This window comes from Lepisosteus oculatus, chromosome 16 (genome assembly GCF_040954835.1).
Source record: "Lepisosteus oculatus isolate fLepOcu1 chromosome 16, fLepOcu1.hap2, whole genome shotgun sequence".
In the NCBI taxonomy this organism is placed as follows: domain Eukaryota; kingdom Metazoa; phylum Chordata; class Actinopteri; order Semionotiformes; family Lepisosteidae; genus Lepisosteus; species Lepisosteus oculatus.
The window spans coordinates 19667555-19688493 of NC_090711.1; the positions used below are offsets into that span (position 1 = coordinate 19667555).

General features: G+C 45.7%; 2 non-coding genes across 2 annotated transcripts; both read left to right on the plus strand.

Annotated features, from left to right (window-relative positions):
* Positions 1–13832: 13832 nt before the first annotated feature.
* Positions 13833–14020, plus strand: LOC138223418 (U2 spliceosomal RNA). The gene has a single exon (XR_011181856.1). It is a non-coding gene; the product is annotated as a U2 spliceosomal RNA (small nuclear RNA).
* A 5889-nt stretch (positions 14021–19909) lies between these two features.
* Positions 19910–20097, plus strand: LOC138223482 (U2 spliceosomal RNA). The gene has a single exon (XR_011181905.1). It is a non-coding gene; the product is annotated as a U2 spliceosomal RNA (small nuclear RNA).
* Positions 20098–20939: the final 842 nt, after the last annotated feature.

Below are 20939 nucleotides of genomic sequence, written 5' to 3' on the forward strand. Positions count from 1 at the left end.
GGTGAAACATTTTATTCTTATTGGGGTCACAGGCCTTACAGCACTATGACACTATAGGACATCACAGTAGTTCTTCTGAGTAAATATCCTGGTCTCTAAGAAAGTACAATGTCTATGCTCAGACAATTATCTGCAATACTTTTTAACTGCACCAGAACAAGTTCAGAATCATTCCTATGCTGATGACCATGTAAATTACATCCAATTATTTTTAAATTGAAGGAGATGGAGCAAAGGATTAGCTTGGTTATTATGAAAATAGAACAAATAGAACAGTTGTAGAGGAAAACAAAAGATTGCCAACAACACTCTCTGTGTGCCAGACAGGCTCCTGATGAAAGACCAAAGAGAAAGAAACATCCATCAATGGTACTGGAATGGTAAACAACAGTAAAAAAATAAGAGAAATTCAGGTGATGTTTAGGTACATTGTATTGCTTGAAGAAATAGTCAGTGATGATAAAAGAAAAGATGCACAGGGGAGGGTGGATTGGATGAAGAATGTGAGGCAGTTAAAAAAATCCTACAGAGACCCATTAGACTTCCTGTGTTAAATCATTAATAATCAAGGTTTTTGATTGTACAAACTGTTCATTAAAGTATTAAAATTATTTTGCAATCCAGAATGAACAGGTATTTTTCAAAGTCCACCAACAAAGGCTAAAATGAAACAAAAACATGGATTTGACAAAAAGGGTTTGTAAAGGGTTTTAAGCTCTACTTCCAGCAAGAGATTAAAAGATAATTGTGACAGGCCATCAGCTGGTCCTCATCAGAGAGCAGTGACCAATTTGAGACTGTGAGCAAGACTGAGACACTACAGGCCAGAAATACTGCCAGAGATTTTATCCCATTTCTTTTTTTTAAGAATAAGCAAAGTTTCTGAGCTGCTTCCTCCATAATTAGAGCTTTAAATGGTCAATTTGTATCGTCAATAACAACAATAATAACATATTGTAATATCACTCAGGGTGTGGAATCCCTCTTTGAGAGGTAGGGGTTACTAGGAGATCACAGCTGAACAAAGTTTATGTGTTAAAGAGCTTCAGCTGTGGGAGGGCTTTAAGAGCAGGCTGAGCATCTCCCTTTGTGGACATTAAGCCTGGATGTCAGTTCTGGTCTTGGTGTAGCGCTGAGTGTAGCTCAGGATGTGAACGCACTTCAATATAGCTCAGAGGTCTCAGCTTCTTGCACATCTTGTATAATAAAGGACTTTCAGGCTGAATCTTTGCCAGTAGGCGCTGGAGCAAAATCAGTCTCTTGAACATTACAAGTTCTCTCTGTTACAGCACTTTATAAAAGAAGTGAAATCAGCCAATTACTATGACGAACAGAGAGGGCGTCAGTGATTAAAGTGAGCTTATTGTTTTAAAAAGTCCTCAAACGGTTCTAGAATAGTTTTATATTTTTACCAGGACAGCAAACAGTGGCATTCAGACCAGTATGATCACTTTATCCAGTTTATAGGTCTCTATTCCTTTTCAGATCAGCACAGTGCATGGCAGGGTTAGGTGTTGCCCTGCAGCAGACTGCACAGTTATTCACACAAAAGATTACTTATTAATGTGTTTCTGAATGTGTCTGACGTCACAAGTCTCTCTTATTCTCAGTGTCAGCACAAACGGCTGACAAACTGAATTTCATGGTTGCACCTGAAGGTTTTTATTTTTGTTGTTACTTAAGGGTATGAGAAGTATATAGAAGTATGTTTCTGTACTTTGTGATTCTGCTTCCTGTATGCAGAATTTTGCAATATTAAAAGTTATCTGCCAGGTGTTTGTCCAGTCTTGAATTCCATCTACATCTTCTTAATTTCCTTTGCTGCTTGTACCGAATATTTAATATTCATGAAGACCCTCTGGAACCATGTTGCTCAGCTCTGTTGCTCTGAGGTTTGATTCCAGCCTGAGGCTCCTGCTGTCATTTGAGTTCATGTTCTCTAACGCAGGTCAGGCAGATGTCCAATACAATTGGAAGAAAACTAGGGCAAACAGATTTATTAAAAAATATTGCAACTAAACAATGCATAAATATATACATCATACAATGTTACACTGCATACAAAAAAATCTCAGAGGCCTACATTCTACAGACCTGTAACTCAAAAGTCTGTACACTTTACATCTTTAGACATAATGTATTCATAAGTTGTAGATCTTTTTGCAGTACCTAATCTAAAGTTGAAACTATTCATCCACTGTAAAGGTTTACTATCTATTAGTACACTTATGGGCATTGTGCTTTGAGCTGACAAAGTCTGTACCGTGGTAAAGAGAGCAATGGGTCCTAGGGAGTGGTTGGGTAGAACTAATGATCTGTTAAGCATTATATAATGTTTGCTAATGACTTATTAATGAAAGTTATTATAAAGTGTTACCAAATATCTAAACTGGTTGTGTAAGGGAAGCTCTGTATGAAAAGAGATTGGTGCACCACTGAGGTCCTTTCCTACACACAGAGTTAGCCTGCGTTTCATGTTTCAACATTTTGGGTACATTTTAAACATTACATAACCTTTGGAGATTGTTAAAGGTCATTTGGGGATTCTTGGGGACATAGGGGTACATTTCAAGATATTTGGAAACCTCTTGGGGAGGTGAGAATGTTATGGAATATGTTGTAACAGAAGAAATAAGGTACTTGATCCCGAGATGAAGTAAAACAGATGAGTTTATTGCATGCAAGGAACAATAAAGCCGAAGTCTTGTTTCCCGCAAGAAACAACAAAACCGAAGTATTGTTCAACGTACTGTTACAAACTTTTGGGTTATATAGTGTTTTCTTCTTCGTTTCTGACGTCACCCGGTCTGATGGTAAAGAGGGGTGTTCATGGTATTTGGCCAGTTTACGATGTTCTGGGCAAATGGTCAGTTTAACATTACACCCAGGGGGGTTCCTAGCTGGCATCTGCAATCCTTATCAGTTAACCCCCTTTCCTGCCATAAACCCCAGCTTGTGACTTAGAAGTCTAAACCCCCTACAGAAAGGATTAAATTCAAACCCCCGTCTTCACATCTTTCTTCATTCCCCCCTTATAAAATATGGCATACGTCAGTGTAGCCTATTTTTATACATACAATGTCAGGGCAGATCTTTCCTTTCTTGGCGAACAGGTATGTATTGCCATGTCATTGTACGTTCCACGGTTATAGCAAGATGTGATACATGTTTTTGTGAATGTGATGATTACAATTATACATATAAACAATACTATTCCTACAAATAAACACTGTAAAAAAGTTCCGCCCCAGGCCCCAAACACAGACTTTACCCAAGACCCAATTCCCCAATTTTCAGTATAATAGTCCTGATATTTCTGTACCTCATTGTAAATGTGTTGGGCCAGATCTGAGATGTGCTCAGAATTATCAGGGATATATGTGCAGCATTCAGTGCCAATTACTGCACAAGTTCTTCCTTGGGCCGCCAGTACATAATCTAAAGCTAGTCGGTTCTGCATGGCCACTGTTCTGAGGGCTACCATCTCATCATTAACAGCCTTCAGACTAGATGAGGTAGAATTTGCTAATTCTTCTAAAGTCGAGGCCATTTGAATTAACTCTCGACTCAGAAAGTTCATGCCGGCTTGTGGAAATATTATACCTAAATAATATTCCCAATCAGCCAATTTTCTTTGTGGTCTGTGGTTAGGTCCGAAGGGGCTGTGGATTTGAACACGGATATGAGGAACCACATATCCTAAATAACATGAGCCAGACCACTGGGCTGGCAACCATGGGTAGGCTCGTTTTCCACAAATGAAAGATGTTCCGTTTGGCGCTCCCCATGCCTCTGAAAATAAGAAGCTTATACCGAATTGTGGGGTGTGCCGATCCCATCCTGGAATTTGGAAGGTAGAGGTGGATATATTTGCAGCGATGGTAAGGTTGCAACGACTCCATCCAACCAAGTGCAGACCAATTAGTGTGCTGAAAACATATGTTTCCCTCACGTTCCTTATTGAGAGTCAGGTATGGTGGTGTATGGCTTCTGTTATATTTAGGAGCGTAAGAGCCTGTGAAACTCGTGGGCTCTAAGCCTCGCTCCTGTAGATATTGTAATGTTGTGCAGGTTAAAGTCGTGTTATGGCAACCCCCCATAGTTTGTCATATTAAAATCTCCTAATTTATCCCTCCAAATGATCATGCCTATGACTTCCTCGAGACGCCAAGGAATGGCTCCCATAGGAAGTCCTCCCTGTACATATTTGGGTAATGCGGCACACACCCAGCAAGCACTTTGGTTGGTTTTCTTAGCTGTCAGATAGGAGAGGCCTAAAAAGGAATTAATTCCATGTTCTCCTTTGTGGGAGAGATGATCATTAATTCCTGCGGAACATAGTCCTACAGCAACAATTATTGTTATAAACAGAAATGATTTCATTCTGAGTCTGTAAATGGGGATGAGGCTCGTCGGCAGTGTGGCGCGTGGATCCAGCGATCTTTTCCTTCCACTCGAACCGCAGACTCGGTTGTCAACAGGATCTGGATCCCACCTGGGCTGGAGAACCTGTGAAGGAAATTTCCTGATCCACACCCACTCTCCTGGGATGAGGTTGTGCCCTCCTTCAGGTGGTGGTCCCCACGCCTCCAGGACCTGCTCGCGGGCTCCTTGGGTGGCCTCTGTCAGCAACTTGCAATAATACAAAGGAATGGTTGATCCATCTGAGGAAACCCCAGTCTCAGCACCTGTAAGAGAACTTGTTTCAAATTATTACAGGCGGCTTTTGCTGCGGGAACCAAGGCAATCTTGTCCTTGTACTGCACTCCCCCCTTAAGCAGATCTGTTAAGAGTTGTGCTCACCCTGTAAAAAACATTGCACCCAGGCCCTGTTAAAATTTCACAATGCTAGACACAAAAGGGCCTTATCAGAACTGCTTCTATTAGACACTCTAAAGCTGAAGCAACTCAGACTTGTGGGTTTCCTCGTCAGGGGAAGCACTCAGAATACCATCAACATACTGAGTGATCACAGCCAGTTGAAGCCACGTGATACCCTGTTCTGGATAGTCATTCTTTGTAATACATAATATTCCAACCCAATAGATCTGGGATAAAACCACCCATTAAAATCTGGTACTCAGCAAGTAAAACTTGCTGCCCCAATACTCCTGTGGCCTCCTGCCGTCTTCCTATATACATTACTCTATAGCACACTGTTGAACAGAGGAGTGAAACAAGCAGGACAGTAGTGCTCCAGTATCCCCTAACAGAGAAACCAACACTCCATTAACAGTACATTTTTATCCACTGGACTGGGACAGATTTAGAGAGGCTACAAGGGATTTACAGGATCTAATCGTTAGGTAAACAGATTTTTTCACAAGACGTTATTCTCCCCAGTCTCGATTCTAAACCTACAGCGTTTCAGCATGTCTGGTTTCGAGACATTCGAATAAAACCAAATTGTTTCCACTATTGCAACTAATTGTATAAATTACAATTTATAATAATTTATAATAATACAAAAACTGTTTAACTACTTTTACGTCCACCTGTACTGTACTTATACGTTTCAGACGCTCTTATATTTTCCAATCTCCTTAAGTTGATTTTCGTCAAGTCTCTGTAGTTACGTCTCTAGCCAGTCCCGCTGGCTAAACACACTCACACCGTCATTTAGTATACCAAAACTCACAGTTACACACATACATGCCGGCACACAAATTCATAAAACACACATACACATCGAGAATATATTTTTCTCTTCGTAATACAATGTGCTGTATTCTTGTTTTACTTCTACATGAATCATTTTAATTCCTGAAGCGCACTCCAGGTTCGCTGCATTTCTAATTTCGGGTGCGGTACTTTAGCCCACCGGTCAATATCTTACGGTTTTGGATTTGATCGTATGGGGGAAATCAGGGAAGGTAGGTGCGATTGCAGACCCCCTCGACGGGGTGCGAGACAGTGTTAGAGTGGCGCTGTCATCAACGGCGTCAGCCCCTGCTAAATCAAGTCCTTTCCCACTTCGAGTGAGAGTACAGATCTGCGGGCGCCCTCCCTCTAACAGGGGAGACCCTGATCCGTCTTTATCACACTCATACCAAGTGTTATCCCAATCAGACCCCCCTTCTCCATATGGCCACTGAGGGAATTGATCCCAATTATTTTCGTTTCCTGCCTGTTTGTTCCCCTGTGGGAAAGCAGGATATAACTTAGTCGCTGGCTGTAGCACATTAACCAGTGCAGCGTGATCAGGAGTTAATTCCTTCTTTAGTTTCTCATTCTCCTGTACTGCCTCTTTTAGCTTTTTTTTTCCAATACTCTTTCGTAGCGAGTAAAGTATATTTTCTTCCGGGTTTTTATTTTCCCCGTAAACACACTTTAAGTCACATCCCAATTTCTTTCTTTTTCGTCATGTATCTGCCACTACTGGTGCCGGCCGTGCACCAGGGTGGGAGCTACATGCTTGTGCTTTTGCCAATCAATACTCATATGCTTTCTTTACAGGCGTCTTCGCCCCAAATTCCCTCTGACAAACTCAGCTTTTTCCATATTTTTCTCCTTCTTTTCCGTCAATTTACACTTTTCCGATATTTAAACGGACCCTTCCACCACTTTCTCAAACCATCAGTTAGCACACATGTTCGGTCTCTTTAAGATTTACTTTTGTCGTGTGTGAGGTAACAGCTCATTCAGTAGGGGGATGTTTTCACTTGGAAAAACCTGTGCATTACTGCACTCATTCAGCCAAGGGCGTCTGTTACCTCCAGATCTAAATGCCTCTCCGAGACTTTAGAGAGGACTTACACCGCACTGTTCACAGGTAAGAAACGAGACCTCGAAAACCCCCTTTCTTGATCAGTAATTCACCATCCCCAGAACGCCAGCATCACTGCTTTTGCCCCGGGGTGGACTTACGCACTGAGCTCAATCAGGGCGATTCTCGGGTCTCAACGTCCTTTAAATCCTGCTACTTAATGCTTTGCTCTTTTATTATGAGGTGTGTTTATGTTAGTGTCGTGCGTGTGTATATGTATTTCACAAACAAGGAAAACACCAAAAACATACATACATACATATATCTCTTCTACTCCTGTTTCCTTTAAAACAAAAAAAAAACACGCCACGCCAGAAACCACGCCACTCCAATCTGTGCACGATCAAGGCGTAGCTAATCTCAGGACCCCGGGCGTAATTAAAGCCCACACCAATCCTGGATTATACGTGCATTTAATGCACCACTCAGCTCCAGAACCCCGGGCGCAATTAAGGCCCACACCGATCCCGAGCCACAGAACTCCGGGTGCAATTAAGACCCAAACCAGTTCTGACCTTCAGAACTCCGGGTGCAATTAAGACCCACACCAGTCCTGAACTACGTGCATTTAATGCACCACTTGCTCTAGAACCCCGGGTGCAATTAAGGCCCACACCGATTCTGAGCCTCAGAACTCTGGGTGCAATTAAGACCCAAACCAGTTCTGACCTTCAGAACTCCGGGTGCAATTAAGACCCACACCAGTCCTGAACTTCACGGTAAGGGTACAAAACCCGTTCAAAACTCCACGCGCAATTAAGGCATACACCAGCTTCGAACGCCTGTACAGAATACCGCGGAACCCCTGCCAGACCAAATTCTGGGCTTACAGCAACCAACCCATTACATACACCGGTGCCTTCCCCGGGCCAGAGGAATTCAGAAACTCACATTTACTCCGTCATCTCGGGCGATTCTCGCAGGGAGCAGAGATTTCCAAATCGGTCAGAGAGAGTCGGGACTTTTAAATAAAAGAGTAGTCCTTACCTCTTAGTTATGTGCGCGCTGACCGTCTCTCCTGCCGATGGGAAGTTCTGCGCCTTCTGGAGCATCCGCCGACTACGCCAAATTTGTTGTAACAGAAGAAATAAGGTTCTTGATCCCGAGATGAAGTAAAACAGGTGAGTTTATTGCATGCAAGGAACAATAAAGCCAAAGTCTTGTTTCCCGCAAGAAACAACAAAACCGAAGTATTGTTCAACGTACTGTTACAAACTTTTGGGTTATATAGTGTTTTCTTCTTCGTTTCTGACGTCACTCGGTCTGATGGTAAAGAGGGGGGTTCATGGTATTTGGCCAGTTTACGATGTTCTGGGCAAATGGTCAGTTTAACATTACACCCAGGGGGGTTCCTAGCTGGCATCTGCAATCCTTATCAGTTAACCCCCTTTCCTGCCATAAACCCCAGCTTGTGACTTAGAAGTCTAAACCCCCTACAGAAAGGATTAAATTCAAACCCCCGTCTTCACATCTTTCTTCAAATATTTGGCTACATTTTGCAACATTTGGGAACCTCTAGGGCTCATCTGAGTATATTACAGTTCTTTGGGAATATTTTGGAATGTTATAGATAAGTTGGGGAACCTCTTGAGAATGTACATTTCTTAGACATTTGAGTCCATTTCAAATCAGTTGGGGAAGGTTTTGGAACATTTGGGTACACCTTGGATACATTTGTGGAAGTCTGGAACATTTAGAGGCATTTCAGTCCATTAGGGAATCCTTTTGGCAACACTATGGAACACTTTGGGACATTTGTACCCACCACTCTTTCAACACCTTACAGCGAATTCAGAATGCAGCAGCTAGAACTGTTACTAGGAGCAGAAAGTACGACCACATTACATACTTAGCTCTGTTCATTGGCTCCCTGTCAGGTACAGGGTGGACTTCAAAATCCTTCTACTTGCAAGGCCCTCAGAGGTCAGGCACCTGTCTATCTTATGGAACTTATTAATGTATACCATCCAAGTCATCTGCTTAGATCACAGAATGCAGGTCTTCTTCATATTCTACACATTAATAAAAAAACAGTTGGCGGTCCTTTTGTTACAGGACCCCTAGCTTATGGAACAGTCTCCCACCCCATATTCGGGATGCCAAGTCAATCTCAGTGTTCAAATCCAGACTGAAGTCCTATTACTTCAGCCTAGCCTGCCATTGTGTGTCTCTGTGTTGCCAACCAGGTAGATATATTTGTACTGACTAAACTATCCTATTCTCCTCCCCACACGTCCGCATGGTGCCCGGGCTGGGCACCATATGAGTTGGATGCTGCATCACTGCCATGGATTTAGGAGAATTTTGCTGGTCTACAGAGATTTGCATGGAGTACTGACAAACAGAAGACATGATGGATGGATGGATGGATTAATACCCTCATTCATTTATTTCATTTTTTAATTGTATAATGTTAGCATGCCCAGAGGGGTTGGGCAGCCAGTTGACCTTGGACCCCTAGAGGTTTGTTTTTGGTTCCTCTCCTCCATTGTCTTCTGGTCTTCTTTTCTGTATTCACAAAATGTATGGTTACTTGCATTGTTAACCACATTGGGGCAATCTTGTTGTGAAAGGCACTATATAAAAATAAATTGAGTTGAACTGATTTTTGGGAATGTCTGGGAATGTTACCGAACATTTGATTTTATTTGGGCACATTTCCATGATATATGGGATCATTTTGGGACATGTCAAAATTTTGTCAAAACATATTTGATTATATTTATGGACATTTTGGAACATTTGGGTACAATTTAGAACCTTTTGGGAACTTTTAGGAGTGTTTAAAAATCATTTGGAAAGCTTTTGGGAAACAGAAAATGTGGGTACAATTCAGAGACATTTTGAAAGATTTGGGGACATGTTATGTTTGGTACCTTTGTGGAACATTTGGACACCATTTGGGGATGTTATTGATTATTAGGGTATATTTCACAACATTTGTGGACTTGTGAACATTTGTGATTTTTTGGAGATATGTGACATTGAATATGCAAGATTCAGGCTCATTTGGGTAGATATTTTGTATTTTATTTTTTATTTAATCTCTGAGCCAGGGAAACATTTTATGGAGTCATGGCTCCAGCGGGATTCAAACACCCAGTATGTGACATGGTAGTCAGGAACCTAACCCACAGCACCACCAGTGAGGTCACATGAGGAGTGTTGAAAAAGCCCTACAAAACATTATCAACAGACATCGTACAGCGTGTACAATTCTTGTGTTGCGGTACATGAATATAATTATATTGTTATTAATTTCTTTAGATACGCGATTCCATATTATATTCCCTTTTAATCAAATTCTAAAAGTATGCTTGTTGACTCCGGTATCACCTTAGTTAAAGACTTCGATGTTTAAAATGTTTATGGAGAAATGGAATACTGGTGTGTATGTTTTCTTTAAAGTACTGAGACCAGCCATATACTGTATGTTTATGTTCCAAAATTAATATAATTTACGGCCTTCACACACGTTACAGTATGCTCTTCTTTTTATGCTCAGCTACTTCAGTGGTAAAATTCCATATAAATATTCAATACTAAAATGGGCACAGTAAAGACATTTAAATCTTTCTACGACCGACCAAAGCATCACGAGTGCCCCTGTCGGTCAACCAATCACGTACCGTGGTATTTTGCATCAACACGTGTCACGATGCGCAAGCCCGTAGCCAATTGCCTCCGGTACGTGTCTGTACCGCGCACTGTGAATGGCTGCATCTGTAGATAAACTGAGTGCAGAGCTTGAGGTGGAGTGGAACAGATAGTGGAAGGAAAGGGAAGAGCGTATTTTTCCTATTTGGCCTCAGTTGGCAAGGAGGGAGGGGTTCCCGGCAGTGAAGGGTACTCACGTTGAAGCATCAGCAGGTTTGGAACAGAGAAGAATGAAAGAGGGCATGATGTTTGTGACATGACCCATAGAAGCAAAGTACCAGCAATTACGCTTTGAGTATGGGATACGTGATAACCAATTTGTAGGAGTGCGTGTGCTGGGGAAGACGGAACAAGAGTGCAGTGAGGTTTTGGAGGAAATTTGTAATTCGATGCAGTGATGAAGAGCTTAGGGGTAGGGCTTCAGAGGGTTTGTTAAATTTTGCATAAGGGGTGGGAGTATGTAAATTGTTGTCTATTGTGTTGGGGAATGCAGGTATGTGGGTTGGTTGTTTTTGAATTATGAGAGCTGAATATTGATGCAAGGAGGCATTGTTTTTACTGTGTAATGTTTTTGTTAACAATTAAGATGGTTTTGGTTTTCTGTGTGGTATGATGGTGTGACATTGTGTTTGTTTCATATTTTTGGTTGTTATTATGGCTGTGTTTGGTTGTTTGGTTGTTTGGATTGTTATCAGTTGATTTTAAGAATTGTTTTTCTGTGTTATATGTTGATTGTGTGGTGTGTCATATTTTGTAATAAAAAAATCGGCATCGGGCATCGTTTCTCTGCCTTTTGGTCTAAGATCGGGAAGAGGATTGCGATGACCTGTGGACCAGGATTTTACCTGACGACTACATCTTGCCATTGGATTGCTTTGATAGTGTGGATTGCTTTTGAAGTTTCCCTGCTTTGGACTGGAGTGGACCCTTCGAAGAGCCGACCTGGAGGCCTCCTCCAGGGTGGCAGAAGGGTTTGACTCCTACAACTGGCCTGGGGAGGCTTCCAAGCTGAAGTGGACTTTGCGCTTTCGTTGGATGCGAGGGGGAGAACTGCCCGGGAGACATGAGTTCGAAGACTATGTTTTGTTTGGGTGTTTGGGCCTACAGTCAGGAGAGGTTCTATGTGTGCAAGGGAATAGGCCTGTGAAGTATTTTGATGTCACTTTTAGAGAAGAGGAGACATACAAGAGGGTGTCTGCAAGATACGCAGACAAGAAGGATGAAGAGTTTGTGAGGGATTTCGAAGTGTTGGGTTGCTATCATGATAATTTCTGTGTGGTGCTGGTCCATTTGTATGAACCTTTCATTGAGGATGATGATGTTACAGCCTTTCTGCTTAGACATGTCTCTGGACTGGAAAGAGGAAGAAAGTGTGCACCCTGAGCGAAGTTGAAGGACATCTGTTTAAGAACTGGTTGTGGATGGACATACGAAGAGTGAGAGAATATGACAATGGCACGTTGAGAGTGGATGGAGAGGAGGTGGAGGTCACTCCTGTGATTGAGGAAGAGGCTGCTGGTGTGGAAACGGATGTAGCAGCTGTCAATGCAGAAGTACAGGTGGCCGCACTTCCGCAGGAAGCGGAAGTTCCATATCTGGGTCAGCAAGGCCCTGCTGACCCAGATACGGAAGAGGAAAATGCTACAGTGCCGGAGACGGCGGAAAGCGAGCAGGGGCAGGGGAAAGTGCTGGCCAAGCGAAGACATGAAGCGGTCGAGAGTGATTCTGGGGCAGAGGAGGAGAAGAAGGTGACGGAGGACCCTTTGGAGGAGTTTCAGGATAATAAGGTTCTTGATCCCGAGATGAAGTAAAACAGATGAGTTTATTGCATGCAAGGAACAATAAAGCCGAAGTCTTGTTTCCCGCAAGAAACAACAAAACCGAAGTATTGTTCGATGTGCCGGTACAAACTTTTAGGTTATATAGTCCTTGCTTGCTGCTTCAGACGTCATTTGGTGTTATGGTAAGGGTGGGGGGGTCATGGTATTTGGCCAGTTAAGAGACCCTGGCCAAATGGTCAGTTTAAGATTATGCCCCCAGGGGGTTCCTTGCTCACATCTGGAATCCTTATCAGTTAACCCCCTTTCCTGCCATAAACCCCTGTTGCTTAGAAGTCTACTTTTCAGGCAGAACTGACTTAAGTTAACCCTTTTTACATCTTGTGTCTTACTTCAGGGGTAAGGCGGCCCAGTTGGGGAAGAGTCTCCGGCTCAGGTCAGGAGGAGGGGCAGGTCTTACCTGAGGTCTATGTCGGTTGCTCCAGACATAATCGATACAACATCCGGGGAGGATGGGCTGCACTATCCTACTCCGGGTGGGTACTCACCTGCGTCAGACAGCTCAGAGGATTCTAATTCCGGCCAGTCCGATGGCACGGAGAAAGAGACAGACCTGGATCCACCATGAGTCTTCTCATTCATACAGTCAACAGGAGAGGCTTAAAGGACAGAATGAAGAGGACTGCAGTTTTTAAGGCTCTAGGAGAACAAAGGTTCGATGTGTGCTTCCTACAGGAAGTGCACTTAGCAGGAGAAGGGGACATTCAACGTTTCACGAGGGATTGGGGTGGCTTGAAATCCCGGTGGAGTGTGGGGGGAGTGCATTCAGCAGGGGTGGGTATTGTTTTTGGGAGCACGGTGGTGGAGGAAACTGATTTCTTTGTTGTGAGTCCAGGGAGGGTGATTGTGGTGGATGGGGTGTGGGCGGGCACTAAAATTCATTTGATGTGTGTATATGCACCAGCAGAGTGCAGTGCAAGGAGAGGTTTCTTCTCCGATTTGGCGCCCTGGAGTACTACCAACAGGCGGGTCTTTTTGGGAGGGGATTTCAATGAGGGTATTATGTCCCGGACCACAGGCGCAATTGAGATTACCCAATAGGATGAATGATCTGAATTGGTTGTGTGGGTGGAGGAGGCTTTCCGTGTGGGAGGTTGTGTGCCATCACAGTCTGACAAGGTCTCCAGTATGCCCAAGGACTGAATGTGCCGAGGTCAGATCTTTTGCTCACGTGTTCTGGGGTTGCGGGGTAGCACAATCAGTCCGGGTTAAACATCGAGCCCTATTTACGAGTTTGTGGACGAATTTTAAACTAATTGAGCACATGGTTATATGGGGATTGAAATTGGTCAAGGGTGATGAGAGAACAAACTTTTTGTTGTGGTTACTGGTGAGTTTGATTAAATTGGTTTTATGGGACTGCAGAAACCATTTGGTGAAGTATGGGGGTGATGTGGGTGTGCAGGGGATAAGTGGGCGTGTTAAGCATGAGTTACGTCAACTCCAAAGACATGATTATAGTAGATGGGGTTATCATGCGGCTAAAGAGCGGCGGAAAACTCTTCTGGATTTAGACCGAGGACTGGATGTTTTCGGTGATATGTTTTTGTGCTGTTTTGTGATGTTTTGTGATACCTTGTTTGTTTTGTACTTTAATAAAAAAAAATCTGTTCTTATCAGTTTAATATCTGATACGTCCCCCATCGGGGGACCACATATTAAATGGATTTTTGGAACAGGGAGCTGGATCAGGAGCTTGCTCCGTCCTCTCCATACATCGGCCCGGTATTGCAGCGCCTCTGGGAACGGTGCACTACCTTCTCTCAGTGATGAAAAGACAGATGTAACTAACAAGCAAGCAAGCAAGCAAGCAAGGTGGACTGGAGCTCCTTCTTCTCCGGTCTCGTCTCTCGTCCGTCTGTGTGTCTCTGTGTCTCTTTCTCCCCCTCCCCGTCTCCGTGTCCGACTCCATTCCCGTCCTCCCTCTGTGCATTTCCCCGCGTCTCGACTTTCTGGCCAAGCAGGCCGGCCCCTTTTCGGCTCCCGTGCGTTTTTCATCTTTTTTCTAGGGAGGCAGGCGTGGCTTGTGTGTGTGTGGTGCTTTCTCAGCAGGCAGGGGAACCCTTTTCGGCTCCCGGGCGTTTTCCCTCCAAAATACTTAGTATATACATTCTTTTCTTTTTTTTGGCAGGCAGGCAGGCAGGCAGGCATGTGGGTGTGTGTCCGTCCCTCCCGAGAGAGCGCTGCCCCTTGCCTATGGCCGCAGGTGCTTATGGTCCGCTTTCGCTTGCCGCTCGCTCGGCACAGCTGCTGCTGGTGGAAGGGGCTAAGGAGCTAAGGAGGCTGGCCGAGAGAGGGGGAGCAGAGTCCGGCGGCAGGCCTCTGGCTGCAGGGAGGCCGGCAGCTGCGCGAGTCCCGGGCTCCTGAGGAGTCGGCCTGCGCCACTGTGCGCCAGCGGAACGCCCGCGCCTTTGGGGGCATCGCTTCTTGGCCTTTTGGCTAAGATCAGGGTTCAAGCAGGCAAGCCCGCAGTTCTTTGGTCTTAGTCCGGGGGTCGGGAAGGCAGCGGGAGGAGAGGAAGGCTGACGATTGGAGGTTGCTGAAGAGCCTTTCCAGAAGACTGCTGAGCAGAGGATCGGAGGAAAGCGAAAGGTCCAGAGAAAGAAAAAGCCACCACCGGAATCGCTCTAGATGAAGCTTAGGGGGTGAATGTGGGGCTTCCATGATGACGACAAGAGGTGAGATCGGCGACTTCAGGGCGGCTGGGGACCCTCTGTCCCGTGAGGGGCAGATGCGGGACTCAGTGCGCTTCGTGGTGAAGGATTTGGAGAAGGGGAAAGGATTGGTGGATAGAGCATGGTTCGAGAAGAAGATTGTAGCCAAAGTTTTTTCCTTGAAGCAGCAGGATGTGCTTTGCACTCAGGATTTCCCAAGAAAAGGGATTATTGACTTGACTCTTGTGTCTGCTGCGATTTGTAGCAAAGTATGGGACAGAGTGGGGACTGGTAAAGATCATGCTCCTTTGAGTTTTTATCGTGTGGAACCGTTATTTGCCAGGGATTTGCGACCATTGGTTGTACATATGTACAACCCCTTTGTGCCTGAGGAGGACATTGTTTTTTTCTGAAAAGATATGTGGACATTCAGAGTGCCGGTCAGAAGATTTGGACGCCGGGGGTTACTGGACTTGTAAGAGAAAGTTTTTGGTTCGCCTCAGGCCCAGTGGGCCTCAGGGAGGCGGGGTGGTTCATCCCCCGGCGACCTTTTCCATTGGGGCGGACAACGGTTATTTGTATTATCCGGGACAGCCCTCTGGATGCCGCAAGTGCGGCGACCACGGGCATATGGCAGCGGATTGTGCGAGCCTGGTATGCAGAAGATGTGGACTTATTGGACATGTTATTGCAGAGTGCTGGGTGGGGGGGTCTTGTAATCTGTGTGGGAAGCAGGGGCATCTGTACAACACTTGCCCCAGCAGGAAGAAATCTTACGCGGAGGCAGCGGCTGCAAGGGCACCAAGGGAGAAGACAGAGGAACCTGAGAGTGCGACTGTGACGGCGATGGACCAGGACACTGTTCAAATTGGTGGAAATGACCAGGTTACGGATGCGAGTAGTGTGAATGTGGTAATGGACACTGCGCCACGGGTATCTGAGGAATTGGTGCAGGAGGGCTTTCTGGCCAAGCAGGCAGGCCCCCTTTTCGGCTCCCGTGCGTTTTTCATCTTTTTTCTAGGTAAGCAGGCGTGGCTTTTGTGTGTGCTTGTGCGTCTGCAGCTTTCTCAGCAGGCAGGCGAGACCTTTTCGGCTCCCGGGCGTTTTCCCTCCAAAAAACTTAGTATATACACCCTTTTCTTTTTTTTTGGCAGGCAGGCAGGCATGTGTTTGTGTCCGTCCCTCCTGAGAGAGATCTGCCCCTTGCCTCTGCCCGCAGGTGCTGGCGGTCCGCTTTCGCTTGCAGCTGGTTGGGCACAGCTGCTGCCGGTGGGAGGGGCCTAAGCTAAGGAGGCTGGGAGCTGGCGCCCCCGGCGGCGGTGGTTGTTGTCGGGCCGTTGACAGAAGATCAAAGAGCAGGGCCCCCGCCCGGGACTGGCAGGAAGGCAGCCAGGCAGGCAAGAGAGAGGGGGAGCAGAGTCCCGCGGCAGGCCTCTGTACGCGGGATTGGGCTTAATGTTTATGGAAGTTTTGAAAAGACTGTGAGGGAAGCGTATATACACATCTCAGGTTTGCTAAGGCACTGGGCAAGGGACAGAAATGTTGAAGACCTCTTGAAATCTCTCATGTTGAAAATACTAACAATAAATGTGAGGGGTTTGAGGGACAAGGTTAAGAGAGTGACGGTGTTTGGTTATTAAAAAACTTTGGACTTCACTGTATGTTTCTTGCAGGAAGTTCATCTGAAAAATGACAGAGATGTGGCAGATTTTACAAAGGAGTGGGGTAGGAGAGCTCCCAGATGGAGTGAGGGTGGGGTGCATTCCTCTGGCGTCTGGATCCTTTTTGGGTCCCATGACCTTGTGGTGGGGCAGAGTGAAGTTGGGGTGCCTGGAAGACTGATGAGTGTGGATGTGACGGTGAGTGAGTGTCGTTATCGGTTTATATGTGTGTATGCCCCGGCGGTGGCTTCTCAGCGCCACACCTTTTATGTCAACTTTGTGCCCTTTTGTTTGACAAATAAGATTATTATGGGAGGAGATTTTAATATTGATTTTGAGGACAAGGACAGTCCAGATGTCAGGAACGTCCGCAACCTGCTAGTGCAGTATGGGTTGGTGGATAGTGTGTTAAGAGCTACAGTGGGAAAAGCAGGTCCTACGTGGCGGAATGCAACAGGGGTGTCAAAAAGATTGGACTATGTTTTTACCTCCAGGGGTTTGGGGATAGGGAGAGTGCTGACAACATCTTTCTGGCACTCTGACCATGATGTGTTGGAGGTGGTAGGCACAGGTGGGGGAATGGATTTTGGAAAGGGTGTGTGGAGGCTTAACACAGAGATTTTGAATGAGGCTGGATATAGGGATTTCATCAGAAAAAAGCTGGCGTCTTGGATTAATGCAAGACGGGAGCAGACTCCCATCTTGAAGTGGTGGGATCTAGTAAAGAAGTGGATCCAGGAGGAGACCAGAAAGGTTTGGAAGGACAGGCAGAGAATGGGGAGGAAAGAGGGAAGGATTTTGCAAGAAGGACTGCATAGACTGTTTGTGAACTGTAATGATGGGCTGCCAGTTGATCTGGAAGAGATAAATGAGCAAAAAGACAGACTTAGAAGGTATCATGAGGGAAAGGCTCGTCATTACCTTTTTAAATTGTACATTGAGAAGTTGCAGTTTTCCGAAACATGTTCTACATTTCAGTTCAGCCGGGTAAGGAAGAGACAGAGCAGACGGGTGGTGGAGGGGCTAGAGACTCAGGGGGGGCAAGTACTGACTGACAAGGAGGGGATGTTAGAGGCAGCATCAGAATTCTATCAAGACCTTTTTTCTACAAGAGAGACAGAAGAGGATGCTGTTGAAAGGGTTTTGGGGGCTGTGACATCAACGCTCACGGAGCAAGATAGGGCAGATATAGAGGGCCCTTTTACTTTGAGGGAATTGACAGAGGTTATGAAGGATCTGAAAAAGGGGAAGGTGCCGGGGATAGATGGTTTGCCAGCAGAGTTTTATCTTACGTTTTGGGAGGTTTTGAAAGATTTGTTGCTTTTATTATTGAAGGAGGTTTTTAAAAAGGGCTGTTTGGGGGCTACTATGCGGATGGGGATTTTAATATTACTTTATAAGAAAGGGAGGGCTAGTGATTTACGTAACTGGAGACCTTTAACACTTTGTGTACGGATTATAAGATTTTTGTTAAAGTTATTGTGAATAGGTTAAAACGAGTGTTGCCCTCAGTTATTGGAGTGGAACAAACTTGTGGGGTTCAAGGACGTAAAATTAGTTGGACGTTACAGCTAATAAGGGATATCATAGCATGGACAGGGCAAAGAGACCTACCTTTTATGTTAGTTAATTTAGATCTTGAGAAAGCCTTTGATAGGGTCTCCCATAGTTTTTTGTGGAGAGTAATGGAGCGAATGGGGTTCGGGGCGCAGTTTGTGGGTTGGATTCAGACCCTGTACAAAGCAGTGGGGGAGTAGAATCCTGATAAATGGCCATATAGGAGGCACTGTAAGGCAGGAGTCGGGGGTGAGGCAGGGATGCCCTCTCTCACCGTTGTTATTTGTTTTATATATTGAAGCGTATGCTCGTTTGGTGTGTATGGACCCGAGGGTGGAGGGTGTCTTGGTGCCAGGAAGTGGAGGGAAGCGGGCTAAGATAGCCTTGTATGCCGATGACCTTACTTTGTTTATGAATTCATAAACATTCATTAAAGAATTCATTAAAGCATCCAGGGCTAAATTAAATAAGGAGAAAAGTATGGTTAAATTCTTTGGAAGGTGGAGAGACCGGCAGGACAAGGTGGGCGGCTTGCAGGTTTGCAGGGAGCCCATGAAGATACTCGGGATCTCCTTTAAGGAAGAGGAGACTGCCAGTTTCAACTGGCTAGCTAAGCTGGAGAAAGCGAGAACTTGCCTTAGCCTGTGGAAGAATAAGGGACTCACTCATACTGGTAAGGTGCTCATTGTAAAAATAGAGGTTCTGTCCATGTTGAGTTATTTGGCGGCTGTTTACCCTATGCCCCTTAGGCTGAACAGGTATCTAACACGGGAGATATTTTGGTTTATATGGGGAAAAAAGTATGAGTATATTGCAAGAGCTGATATGTATAGGCCAATAGAGATGGGAGGACGGGGGGTGCCTCATTTGCCTATAAAAATTAATTGTATGTTTGTGACTTCTGTATGTGCTGCCTCTAAAGAGCCAATTGTACATCTTGCCCATTATTTTGTGTGGTTTTGGGTGGCCGGGAAACTGCGAGGAGTGTTTCGATGGGACAATAAGGCCTCTCATGGGGAGGACCTGCCCTGGCATTACCGGGAGGCGGTGACCTGGATGCAGAGCCATGCCAAGGATGTAGAGGCTGGGGTGCTGTCTAATCACAGGGCACTTTACGAGGACATCATGACCAGGGACAGAGCGGAGCTGGTTGGAGGAGTGCCGAACAACACATGGAGACAGATCCAGCCCAGAGGACTGCAACATGATTCGATGGATCTTAACTGGTTTATTGCTTGGCAGAGACTTCCTGTGCGAGATGTTTTGTACAGACACAAGCTGACATTGCAAAAGGAATGTCCGCGAGCACAGTGTAATAGGCTGGAGACTATCAGTCATGTTTTTTGGGAATGTGTTTTCGCGAAACAGCTGTGGGGAATGTGTGATTCTGTGTTGGGGATGGTGGTGCCACGTTTTGTAATTATATTGAATGTCATATTGTATGGACTAAAAAAGGGATTGTACCCAAAGGAGACAACTTTGGTGTTGTGGGTCTTGATAAGTCTTGTCAAAATGGAATTATGGAAGGCACGAAATGGCTTGGTTAAAAACCGTTTGCATGTAAGCGTTGTTGGTCTGTACAATAGGTTGTTGTATTGTGTTAAGTGTGAGGTAGTCTTGGATGTGCAGAAGAGGGGTTACCATGCAGCTAAAGAATGGTGGAAGGGTTTATTTGTTCATTATATGTCCTAATTTGAATTGCTGTATTTTGAATTGAGTGATGGTATTGTTTGTGTTGTTTTCATTGGATGTCAGCTCTTTGTACATAGTATGTAAATATGTTTTTTGAGAATAAAAAATGTAAAAAAAAATCTGTTCTTATCAGTTTAATATCTGATACGTCCCCCATCGGGGGACCACATATTAAACGGATTTTTGGAACAGGGAGCTGGATCAGGAGCTTGCTCCGTCCTCTCCACGCATCGGCCCAGTATTGCAGCGCCTCCGGGAGTGGTGCACTACCTTCTCTCAGCAGTGAAAAGACAGACGTAGATAGCAAGCAAGCAAGGGAGGTGGACTGGAGCTCCTTCTTCTCCGGTCTCGTCTCTCGTCCATCTGTGTCTCTCTGTGTCTGTCTCTCTCTCCCCCTCCCCGTCTCCGTTCCCGTGCTCCCTCTGTGCACTTTCCCGCGTCTCGACTCTCTCGGCAAGCAGGCCAGCCCCCTTTTCGGCTCCCGTGCGTTTTCCCTTCAAAAAACTTTTCCAGAGAGGCAGGCGTGGCTTGTGTGTGTGCGCGCGCGTGTCCCCGTCCCTCCCTCCAGAGAGAGAGCTGCCCCTTGCCTCTGCCCGCAGGTGCTGACGCTCGGCTTTCGCTTGCAGCCGGTTGGGCACAGCTGCTGCCGGTGGGAGGAGCCTAAGCTAAGGAGGCCGGGCGGCTGGCGCCCCCTGCGGCTGCGGTCGTTGTCGGGCCGTTGACAGAAGATCAAAGAGCAGGGCCCCCGCCCGGGACTGGCAGGAAGGCAGCCAGGCAGGCAAGAGAGAGGGGGAGCAGAGTCCCGCTTTGAGGCCTCTGGCTGCAGGGAGGCTGGCAGCTCCGCGGGTCCCGGGCTCCAGAGGAGTCGGCCTGCGCCACATGTGCGCCAGCGGAACGCCCGCGTGTTTGGGGGGCATCGCTTCTCGGCCTTTTGGCTAAGATCAAGTGTGTGGCCTGACCGCAGCTTGTTTCTTGGCCAGAGGGGGGAGGAAGAGGGATCGAAAGTTTTTTTGGGGCCTGTTCGAAATTTTTTCTACGTGGCGGATTTTTCCGGCCATTTTTCTATCAAAATGGAGAGAGGAGCTGCATCCAGAGAGGGACGAGTGAGATACGC